A 12,276-nucleotide genomic window follows, 5' to 3' on the forward strand; every position below is an offset into this window, starting at 1 on the left:
ACACCAGATCTGAGCCGTGTCTAAAACCTACACTGCAGCTCATGGCAGTGAAACTGGATCCAGCCCACCAAGATCACCCCTGGGTCCAACCCCCTGCATCACCAACCCAGTAAGCAAGGCCAGGGATCGAACCTGCATCTTCGTGGATATCAGTTGGGTTCATTTCTGCTGTGCTACAACAGGGACTCCTTCAGCATAGCTTTTACAGGCCAGAAGGTACAACATAATCAAAGTGCTGAGAGGGAAAAAAAAAAAACTTAAAATCAGGAATACTCTATCTGGCAGATATTATTTAGAATTGAAGGAGATACAGAGTTTCCCAGACAACCAAAATCTAAGGGAGTTAATCACCACCAAACTGACCTTACCAGAAATAGTAAATGCATTTCTTTAAACAGAAAAAAAATGCTATAACTAGAAATAAAAATTATGAAAGAAAAATTCTTACTGATAAAGGCAAACAGACAATAAGGGTAAAGAGTCAACCACCTACATAGCTAGTATGAAGGCTAAAAGACAAAAGCAGTAAAATCATCTATATGATACTTGGTTTAGGGATGCATAAAATTTAAAAATATGTTTATAAAATATAATAGTGATTAGAAATTATACTGAAATTTAAGAGACCATCAACTTGAAACAGACTGCTGTATACATAGGTGGTTATATCAGAACCTTATGGTAAATACAAACCAAAAAGTAATAGTAGATGCATAAAAAATAAATAGAAAGGAATACAAACATAACAATAAAAAAGTCATTAAATAAAAAGGGAAAAGAGCAAAAGAAAAAGAGAACAGAGGAACAACCAGAAAAAAATAACAAAATGGCAATAATTACATACCTATCAATAATTACTTTAAATGTAGATGGATTAAAAATCAATCCAAAGACATGAGTTGGTTGAATGGATAATATAAATATGGCTATATGAGAATCCCTTCAGATTTAAGATACAAACAGACTCAAAGTGATGGGATGCAAAAAGATATTCCATACAAATGTAAATGAAAAGAAATCTGGGTTAGCAATATTTTAACAGACAAAATAGACTTTAAACAAAGACTGTAATAAGGTTTAAGAAGAGTATTACATAATGGCTAAGTGATCAATCCAACAAGAAAATATAACAGTAGTAAATATATGTGCACACCGCATAAGAGAACATAAATAGCTAAGCAATATTGACTAACATAAAGGAAGAAAATGACAATAAAACAATAATAGTAGGAGACTTTAACACTGCACTCACATCGATATATACATCATGTAGACAGAAAATTGATAAGGAAACAGTGGCCTTAAAGGACATTAGTTTCGATGGACTTAATAGACATAAACAGAACATTCCACCCACAAACAGTAGTATAAACTTTTTTTCAAGTGCCCATGGAACATTCTGCAGAACAGACCACATGTTAGGTCATGAAACAAGTCCCAATAAATTTAAGAATATTGAAATCATATCAAACTTTTTTTCCAGGTGCAATACTGTGAGACTAGAAATCAACTGTAAGATTAGAAATCAACTACAAGAAAAAAAGCTGAAAAACACAAACACATGGAGTTTAAACATGCTACTAAACAACCAGTGCCTCATTAACGAAATGAAAGAAAAAATGTTAAAAATTCCATGAGACAAATAGAAGTGGAAACACAGTATTCCAAAGTCTATAGGATGCAGTAAAAGCAGTTCTAAGAGCAAGTGTATAGAGATACAGCCCTATCTTAGGAAATTAAAAACAAAACCAAACAATTGAAACTTATACCTAAGGGAATTACATAAAAAGAACAAACAAAATTATAAAAGGAAAAAAATATTAAATATTGGGGTGGAAATAAATGAAGTAGAAATTAAAATAAAAAGTAGAAGATATTAATAAACCTCAGAGCTGGTTCTTTGAAAACAGATAAAATTGATAAACTATAGCCAGACATCTAGGAAAAAATAGTAGAAAATGCCCAAATCAATAAAATCAGAAATGAAAGAGAAGTTACAACTGATATCACAGAAAAACAAAGGATTGTAAGAGATTGCTATGAATAATTATGTGCCAACAAATGGGTCAAACTAGAAAAAATAGTTTCCCAGAAATGTACAATTTCTAAAGCCTGTGTTAAGACTGAAAAAGAAAATATGAGAAGACAAGTCACTGGTAATTTAATTTAATTATCAGTCAAAAACTCCCAACAGATGAAAGTCCAGGACCAGGTGGCTTCACAGGCAAATTCTACCAAAAGAAGAGTTAATACCTATCTTTCTCAAATTATTCCAGAATTGTAAAGAGGAAAGAATGCTTCCAAATTAATTTTATAAAGCCAGCGTTACCCTGACACCAAAAAGAGAAAGACACTACAAAAAAAAAAAAAAAAAAGAAAGAAAGAAATGAAGAAAGAAATTACACATCAATATCTCTGATAAATATGGATGCAAAAGTCCTCAATCAAATATTAGCAAACCAAATTAAACAACAAATTGAAATGATCATATTCCATGATCAAGTGGGATCTATCCCATGGATGTAAGGATAGTTTGACATCCAAAAATCAATCAAGGTGACTGTGACACCACATTAACACTGCAAAGATTGACAATCATAAGATCATCTCAATGGATAGAGAAAAAGCTTTTCACAAAATTAAACATTTATAATAAAAATTATCAACAAAGGTATAGAGGGTACATACTTGAATATAGTAGAAGCTATATCCGACAAACCCATAGCTAACATCACATGCAATGGTGAAAAGCTGAAAGCATCTCCTCAGAGATCAGAAATAAGACAAAGATACCCACCATGGCCACTTTTATTCAATGTGGTATTGAAAGTTCTAGTCACAGCAGTCGTATAAGGAAGAGAAATAAAGTGTATCCAAAATGCAAAGGAAGTAAAATGTTCACTGTTTGCGGTTGGCATGATATTATAAATAAAAAACTCAAAAGATTGCACAAAAAAACCTGTTAGAACTAACACAATAATCCAATAAGCATGCAGGATCCAAACTTAATATACAGAAATTTGTTGTTTCCATACCCTAAAAATGATCTATCAGAAAAAGAAATTAAGAAAACAATCCCATTTACATTGCATCAAACAGAATAAAATCCCTAAGAATAAATTTAATCAAGGAAAAGGAAGACCTGTATTTTGAAAACTGTAAGACACTAATGAAAGAAATTGAAAAGGATACAAATAAATAGATAAAACATGCTCATGGATTGGAAGAATTAATATTGTTGAAATGTCCATATTATCCAAAGTAGTGTGTAGATTCAGTGTAATCCTGACATTTTTCACAGAACTGGAATAAATAATCCTAAATTTTGCATGAACCACAAAATATCTCAAATAGCTAAAGCAATCCAGTGAAAGGACAAACCTGGTGGTATTTGAAGTATCCTTTCAACATCCCCTGATTTCAAACTATACTACAACACTATCATATTCAAAACACTGTAGTACTGAAACAAAATTAGACACAGATCAATGGAAAAATAGCCCAGAAATGAATCCACATTTATAGGGTCAATTAATCTATGACAAAGGAGGAAGAATATACAGTGGGAAAAGACAGTCTCTTCAATAAAGATCACTGGGAAAACTGGACAGCTACATGCAGAATAACCAGCCCGAACTACTACTGTTTTCATACCATGCACACAAAAAGATTCAAAATGGATTAAAGGGAGTTCCTGTTGTGGCGCAGTGGTTAATGAATCTGACTAGGAACCATGAGGTTGCGGGTTCAGTCCCTGCCCTTGCTCAGTGGGTTAACGATCCGGCATTGCCGTGAGCTGTGATGTAGGTTGCAGACACGGTTCGGATCCCGCGTTGCTGTGGCTCTGGCGTAGGCCGGTGGCTACAGCTCCGATTGGACCCCTAGCCTGGGAACCTCCATATGCCGCTGGAGTGGCCCAAGAAATAGCAAAAAGACCAAAAAAAAAAAAAATGGATTAAAGACTTAAATGTAAGACTAGAAATTATAAAACTTCTAGAAGAAAACATAGGCAGTATGCTCTATGATATCATCTTAGTAATTTGTTTTTTTTAATATGCTTCTCAGGCAAGGGAAACAAGAGCAAAAATACACCAAAGATTACATCAAATTAAAATGCCTTTGCACTGTAAAGGAAACTATCAACAAAATGACAGACCACCTACTGAATAGGAGATATTTGCCAACAATATATCTGATACAGGGTTAATATAAAAAGCACATAAAAAACTAATCCAACTGAAAGTTAAAAAAAAAAACCTGATTTAAAAATATGTAGAGGATCTGATAGACATTTTTCTCCGGAAAACATACAGATGGCCAACAGGCGCATGAGAAGAGGATTAACATCACCAGCCATCAGGGAGATGAAAATCACAACTACAATAAGCTATCACCTCACACCTCTCAGACTGTTTATCAACAGAGACAACAAATAACGTTTTGACAAGGATGTGGAGATAAAGGAACCTTCATACATTGTTGGTAGGGTTATAAACTTGTAGTGAGATTGTAATTAGGTATAATATTACTGTGTCAAACAGCATGAAATTTCCTCAAATAATAAAAAATAGAACTATCGTATGATCTAGAAATTCCACTTCTGGGTATTTACCTGAAAGGAAAAAAAACCCAATAATTTGAAAATGTATGTGCACCCCTGTATTCACTTCAATATTATTCACAATAGCAAAGATATGGAAGCATTTTAAGTATCGATTGATAGATGATTGGATAAAGAAGATGTGGTGTATATTATATATTATGTATGTATATAAATATTGCCCAGCCATAAAAAAGAAAGAAATCTTGCCATTTTCAATAACATAGATGGATCTAATGGTGTTAGGCTAAGCAAAATAAGTCAGACAAAGACAAATACCATATGATTTCACTTATATGTGGAATCTAAAAAGCAAAACTAATGAACAAACAAAATAAAACAGAAACTTAACCATAGAGAGAACAAACTCGTGGGTGAGGGTTGTGCCAAATAGGTGAAGGGTTAAGATGTACATACTTCCAAATAGATGAAGGGTTAAGAGGTCACAAGGATGTAATATGCAATATAAGGAATATAGCTGATAATACCATAATAACTTTGTATGTTTACAAATGGTACCTAGACTTATTGTGATAGTCCTTTCAAAATGTACTTAAATTTTGAATCACTATGTTATACAACTGAAACTAACCTAGTATTTTATGTCCATTACACTTCAGTTAAATAATCAGTAGGTTAGTAGATGCAAACTGTTAACATTAAGAATAAGCAATGAGGTCCTGCTGTATAGCACCGGGAATTATGTCCAATCATTTGTGATGGAACATGATGAAAGGTAATATGAGAAAGAGAAAGAGAGTGTATAAATGTACGACTAAGTCATTTTTCTATACATCAGGAATTGACAGAACGATGTAAATAAACTATAAAAACATTTTATAAAATCAGGGCACTGGAAATCAAAATGGCAATGAGATACCCAATAGGATGAGTGTAATCAAAAAATAAAAATAATGTTTTTGAGTTGTGAAGAAATGAATCTTCATGTATTTCTAGTGATAATATAAAATTGGGGCCCTCTGCAGAACTTTTTGGCAGTTCCTCAAAATGTTAACCATAGAATTACTATTATTACTCAGCATTTCACTTTTAGGTAAATACTCAAAAATGATGAAACAGTATCTATGCAAACGCTCATACAAGAATGCTTACACTGTCATTATTTATAGTAGCCAAAGAGTAAAAATAATCCAAATGTCCAACAAATGATGAAAAAATAAATAAAATGTGGTATATCCATATACTGGAATATTATCTGGCAAAAAATTAAATGAAGTATTTGTACATGCTACAACATGGATGAATCTTGAAAACATAATGCTAAGTGAAAAAAGCTAGTCACAATAGACTATATTTTATATGATTCCATTCATATGAAATGACCAAAGAAGACAAATCTGAAGAAAGTAGATTGGTTATCGCCAGAGACTATAGTTGGGGTTAGGAATTGGGAATGACTAATAGATATAGGATTTCTTTTTGGGTGATGGAAATATTCTGAAATTAGATTGTGATAATTGTTTCACAACTCTGTGAACAAACTAAAAACCATTAAACTGTAAATGGGTGAACTTATGGTATGTGAATTATATCTCAATAAAGGTATTAATTAAAAAAAAGATCCAAAGACTTTAGACACTTGACCAAAAATAATTTATAGTTGACAGATAAGCATATCAAAAAGATGCTCCCTCTGCATCATATGTTATCAAGGAAATGCAAATTAAAACAGCAGTGAAATACTACTACACACCTATTGGAATAACCCAAATCTGGAACACCAACTTTCCAGACCAAAGCTGGTAAAGATGTGGAGCAGCAGGAACCCTCATTCACTGATAGTGGGGTTACAAAATGGTAGAGCCACTTTGGAATATGGTTTGGCAGTTTCTTATAAAACTAAATATATTTTTTTTACCATATGATCCAGTAATGGCACTCAAAGGAATTGAACTTATGTCCACACAAAAACCTGCAGGTAAATGTTTATAAGATCTTTACTCATAATTGCCAAAATCTGTAAGCAACCAAGATATTTTTCAGTAGGTGAATGGATAAATAGAATGTGGTACATCCAACAATGAAATAGTATTAATCAGTAACAAGAAATGAGCTGTCAAGCCATGAAAAGAGATGGAGGAAGCTTAAATGCATTGTTACTCAGTGAAAGAGGCCAATTCAAAAAGGCTACATACTGTATGATTCCAATTATATGACATTCTGGGAAAGCAAAACTATGGAGGCAGTAAAAACATCAGTGGTTGCCAGGTGCTAGGGGAGAGAGACAGATGAATAAGTGAAGCACAGAGAATTTTTATGGAAGCGAAACTCACTGTATGATATTGTAATGTTGGATACCTGTCATTATACATATTTCCAAATCCATAGAATGTACATCAAGTGTGAACACTTTGGGTGATAATGATGTGCCAGTGTAAGTCCATCAATTTCAACAAAGGTACCTTCTGGCAGCAGATGTTAATCATGAGGGAGGCTGTGCATGTGTGGGAGCAAAAGATATATGGGAAATCTCTATACCTTATGTTCAATTTTACTGTAAACCTAAAACTGGTCTAAAAAATGAAGTCTATTAAACCATTAACAAATAATCAGAATTATTTTTATGTAATACGGCAACCACAGTGCTATACACAAGTCCCAACATTTTGTTGTCCAGTGACAAGCAGTGGAGAGATTTCTCTAGCTTTAGGTTATAGAGGTTACTGGTGTTAGAGCACTCATGGCTCTCTGGCCTGAACTTATAGGGTTTTGCCTGGGCTGTAAGAATCTTGGGTGAGCTTCACATGCTCTGGATTTGGGGGTCTAGCTTCTCTAGGTCTTGTCTCTTTTCAGGTCTTTCCATTCTCATAGGATTCCCCAGTGGGACATTTTACCTTGATCTTTTGGATTCCTTTCCTAACACTGAAGTACACTGCTGTTGCCCTGCTTTGTCTGTGTTGTCCATCATAGAGCTCAGTGAGCTCAGGCATTTCTAAAAGGGGACAAGTGCATTTGATTACAAGGGGCATTTTTTTATTTCCCCTTCTAAATTTCCTAAGGAAAAAAAAAATTAAACCTGTGTATTTGCTTGAGTCTCTTTTCTCAGCAGGTCTTTGATTAAAAAAACAAAACAAAAACAAACCCAAACAATAGGGAGTTTCTGTTGTGGTGCAGCGGAAACAAATCCGACTAGTATCCATGAGGATGCAGGTTAGAATCCTGCCCTCTCTCAGTGGATCAGGACCCAGCATTGCTATGAGCTGTGATGTAGGTAGGTCACATACCCGGCTTGGATCTGGCATTTCTGTGGCTGTGGCATAGACTGGCAGCTGTAGCTTCCATCCAACCCCTAGCATAGGCCAGGAGTGCAGCCCTAAAAAGTAAAAAACAAAACAAAACAAAAAAACAATGTCAACAGTGTTTGAAAGCCAGAGCTCAATATACAAAATGAAGAGATCACTTGACTTGACTTGACTTGACAATTATTCAAACAAAACCGTAAAGAATTCTGAATGGATTGAACTTTTAAGTTTGACTATCCTTGCTAATCAAACATGACTAAGTTAAACCACATAATTTTCAAAGACATTTTGGGATGATCTCATATTAATTCTTAAAAAAAAAATGAAGAGTCATATTTTACAGATGGAAGGGATTGCAAAGATTTGATTCCCAACATTTGAACCTGTGTTTTCTACATCTTTCTAAAGTAGTTATAATAACTCTCACTGCCTTTGAATTACAAATAAAATCTACTCTTTAGATTAAAAAAATCAAAATAGCTCCAAATATTTCCTTGTTGTTCCTCTAAAATATTCGTTAACCCAATCCTTCTTTTAGCATATCAGGCATTCAGCCTTAAAGTCACTCATTTCAGAATCTCTTCAGTCAGTCTACAAGCTTGCATTAGGAACAGACTTTTCTTGTTTAGAATTTTAGATTCTGGGTGGGAAAATTTTTTCTACTGTGATCTCTATTTTACAGCTATGAGAGAGCCTCAATTCCCACACCATCCTGTATGGAAGATAAGTGGATACTCCTTGTATGTAAGCAACATCTGGAAATCATTGTGTGACTATTATTAGCTAATCATTTGAAGATCCCTGGTAGGAAAAAGGGAAACACTTTCTATTACCAAACTAAGCATTCTGTCCAAACCATTGGGAGCAATGGATAAAATTCTTAATAATGAGAAACAGGTTGTATTATTACTAAAGGGTTAGGTTAGTATTCAGTTGAGCCTACTTATAAATAAAGAAGTCCTCTTTCTTGTTCTCTCTTTCTTTGCTTTGCTTTTTGGTTTCAAGGCCAATTTATCAAAAGTGAATATAAATATTTATGATAATTAAACATAATTTGCATATTACAGGGGTTTTTTTGAGTTATGCAATGATAAATAATAATGTTGTATTTGGTGTTAAAGTTAAATTTGATTATCAGAATAGCAACTCTTAGAAATTCAACTGACAATGAAAGCTTAAAGACAATAATATGTATTTTATAGTTTTTGACTGAAGTTATAAAAGATAACATCATGTGTTTATCCACATACATTGTTTTTTTCTATTAAATCTATTGATTTTATTCATATTTACAATTGAGACATTGCCAAAAGCACAGGATTGTTGAGGTTTTGTAGTTTTGCCAACGATTCATAAATCATATATATCAATCTTTTGATAATGAGGACTTTCATTTTTTCACATTGAATGATGTATAAAATTTTGAAACTTACTGTTGGGATTGTAACTATATGATCTAAGTAGGTCAAAGAAAAAGTAACAGTCGCAACACATAATGTGATGGTTTGATTCATAAATACAAGTACATCAGTCATTCTATGGTTGAAGATTTCTAGGTTTATTAGAATTATTTTTATACAGATTTTAAGACATACAAGTAAAGTAAGTAAATGTGATAAGTGAGAAAATGTTTTCATTTATAAGTGGTTTATTTAGTAAAACAATGAAATTCACAATTCCAAAGTCTTCCAACATTGTGGACATTTTGAATCTTTTGCACTAGAACTGTAATCTACTTGATTTTACACATTTTAAACTATAAACATTTAAATTTAATATTTTATAACTGGGGGAATAGATCTCTTTTTTACATACTGAGCATGTCAATATACATTTCTCAAATGTCTAGAACTTATATGACCACTAGAAAATGGTACATGCATGAAGTTTAAAAGTCAGCCAAATATTTATTAAATTATACTATAAAAAATAGGATGTTTAGCATAGTAGTTTTATTTATAGTCTTCAAAAATATATTTTGGGTCAAATAAATTATTCAAAAGCCAGTAACTCTCATATTTCTTTAATGTTACCTGAAATACATTCAGTGTGAGGTGAATCTGAGTAATTGCTTTGGGATGTATGTTTTTGCTGAGCAATGATTTAGGAAGTCAGTCAATTGGGAAGAAGGGTATTCCTATGCCTGCTATTTCTGTAATTGATTGAAAGCACATATTCATGCAATACACACACATGTAAATGTGTGCATGTATATGTATATGTGTATGTATACACACACATCCACACACAAACACATACTTATCTTCCCTAGTGCAGATAAAAATTCACTGTGTTTATTTTCCTTTACTGAGTCATCAAGGCTTTATGTTTAGATATGCTTTTTTCCCTTTAAATCTGTCTTTGGCATAATTTTTCTTTCTTCAAATATTGTCAGCATAAGTGAACAAGTTTTGTTATACTCCAGGTTCTCTGCCCTCTTGAGCACTGTACTGAATGTAATAATTTCTTAGATGTGGATACTGTGTCTTAGCCAAAGTTTTTCCTTGCTCTCCCTCAAATATTTTAAGGATGGTTATAATTCTAGAGTTTCTCATTCTCTAAGTGGGGAATTTCATTATTGTATAATTTAATTAGCTTGCTGTTGTTTCTTCTATTTCTCCAGTATGTGATATGATCACACCCAGATATATTGCTTCAGCTATGCTTCCACATTGCTTCAACATATAAGCAGGTGATTCCCAATTCTTTAACTCCAAGATCTCAGTCTTAATTTCCTGTCCTTTATATCTAATAACATTCAGAATTTATTCAGTCAGATGTTCCAGGCACTTGAAACACAAATCATCACAATCTACCCATGTCCTTCCCTCTTTCAGATGTTTTCTTCCTTTTATCATTCTAAATCAGTGAACAGAACTGAGTTATCACTCAGTTGCTCAAGTAGGAAGGCTAAGTTTTAGCTTTTACTTCTTTCTGACCATCATTATTCATATGCCATCAGTTTTTGAATGTCTTTTAATTCTCTGTTGGAAAAGTTTTTTTTTTAAACTGTGTATTCACCATTCCTATTATCACTGTCATTGGATGAAGCATAGAAATAACCTCATATTTGTCTCCTTGACAGTGGTTTTCTACATTGTGTTCAGAACGGTACTTTTAAAGTATAAACCTGATCATTAACCTTAAAAATATTTCCATTTTTCCCTTTGTCTATAGAATATATTCCAGATTCTTAACATATAAAGTGTTTCTTTATATCTTAACATATAAAGTGTTTCTGAGTGTTCAGGATCCTGAATTAGGGATTCAAGTAGGTGATTTATAAAATTTACTGTAATAATTTTATTTCTTATTGTGAATACCACTGCTGACCATCACTCCCTGACTTAGTTTAATGGTCACTTACACTCAGATAAACTCAAACACTTTAGGATTTAAGCATGGTAAACTAAGTTTTGTTTATTTGTTTTTTAATTTAAAAAATTTTATTTATTTATTTTATTTTTTGGCCACATTCACAGTATATGGAAATTCCTCAGCCAGGGATTGGATCTGAGCCACAGCTGCGACCTACACCACAGCTACAGCAATATTGCATCCTTTAACCTGCTGCTCCTGGCCCAGGATCAAACTTGCACCTCCACTGCAACCCTAGTGGCTGCAGTCAGATTCTTAACCCACTGTACCACAGCAGGATCTCCTAACCAAGTATTTAAACTCTCAACTTTAGATACATATTTATTTCTGAAAAAATTTTGCATCAAGAACAAATCTACTTATGATATAAATTGGCTTTTCGCTTGCAGTGGAAATGCAAATAAAATTTCTTTGAAATCTTTAAATTCAGATTACAGTTTTTTCTTTTTCTTTATGAGAAAGTTGGAAACTCTTTGAACAGCCAGATACATTTAGTGTATAAGGAGTTAGGTACAGATGTAAAATATTTGTGAGTCTACTTTTATTAGATAAATTTGTAACCAGTATATAAATTTCAATCTTGTAATTGGGTACAAACATTTGCTTTAATAATCAAGCAATATGTATTTACCTGTGCCTGTTTTGATAGTAAATAAGTAGATTTTATATTTTTTTGCTTTAATAATCAAGCAGTATGTATTTACCTGTGCCTGTTTTGATGGTAAATAAGTAGATTTTATATTTTATCAAGCTGTAGGAAGCTTATATATAGAGAAAAATAAGTTCCAGCTGTGGTGGTTAGTAAAAAATTCACTGGAAATGCAGTATTTGATCCATCTTTGGAATGTAAGTGGGAATTGGGCCAATAGGTATGGGAAAATGGATTTTGTGTTTTTATGAATGTAGAAAAATTACCAACAGCCATTAAAAGGCTATAACTAGGGCTGGACAGGTTAGCAAAGAGTTAAAAAGTTGACAAAAGCAAAGAAAGCTTTGCTTAGTATAGATTCTTCAACTTGCTACTAAGGAAACTTC

The 12,276-nt window shown here is 33.0% G+C and overlaps 1 long non-coding RNA gene across 11 annotated transcripts in view; it reads left to right on the top strand.

Annotated features, from left to right (window-relative positions):
- Nucleotides 1-12,276, top strand: part of LOC146397797 (uncharacterized) — a 360,152-nt gene that overhangs the window by 203,265 nt on the left and 144,611 nt on the right. Inside the window, exon 5 of one of the 11 annotated variants that reach the window (XR_014823598.1) lies at nt 10,487-10,555. The exons of the other annotated variants lie outside the window; for them this stretch is intronic. This is a non-coding gene — a long non-coding RNA (uncharacterized LOC146397797). The remainder of the gene's footprint in view (nt 1-10,486; nt 10,556-12,276) is intronic. 11 annotated transcript variants of the gene reach the window in all.

Source organism: Sus scrofa, chromosome 13 (genome assembly GCF_054392235.1).
Source record: "Sus scrofa isolate SSC_HxYL_T2T_F1_AM1 chromosome 13, Sscrofa_HxYL_maternal_Yorkshire_Landrace_v2.0, whole genome shotgun sequence".
In the NCBI taxonomy this organism is placed as follows: Eukaryota; Metazoa; Chordata; class Mammalia; order Artiodactyla; family Suidae; genus Sus; species Sus scrofa.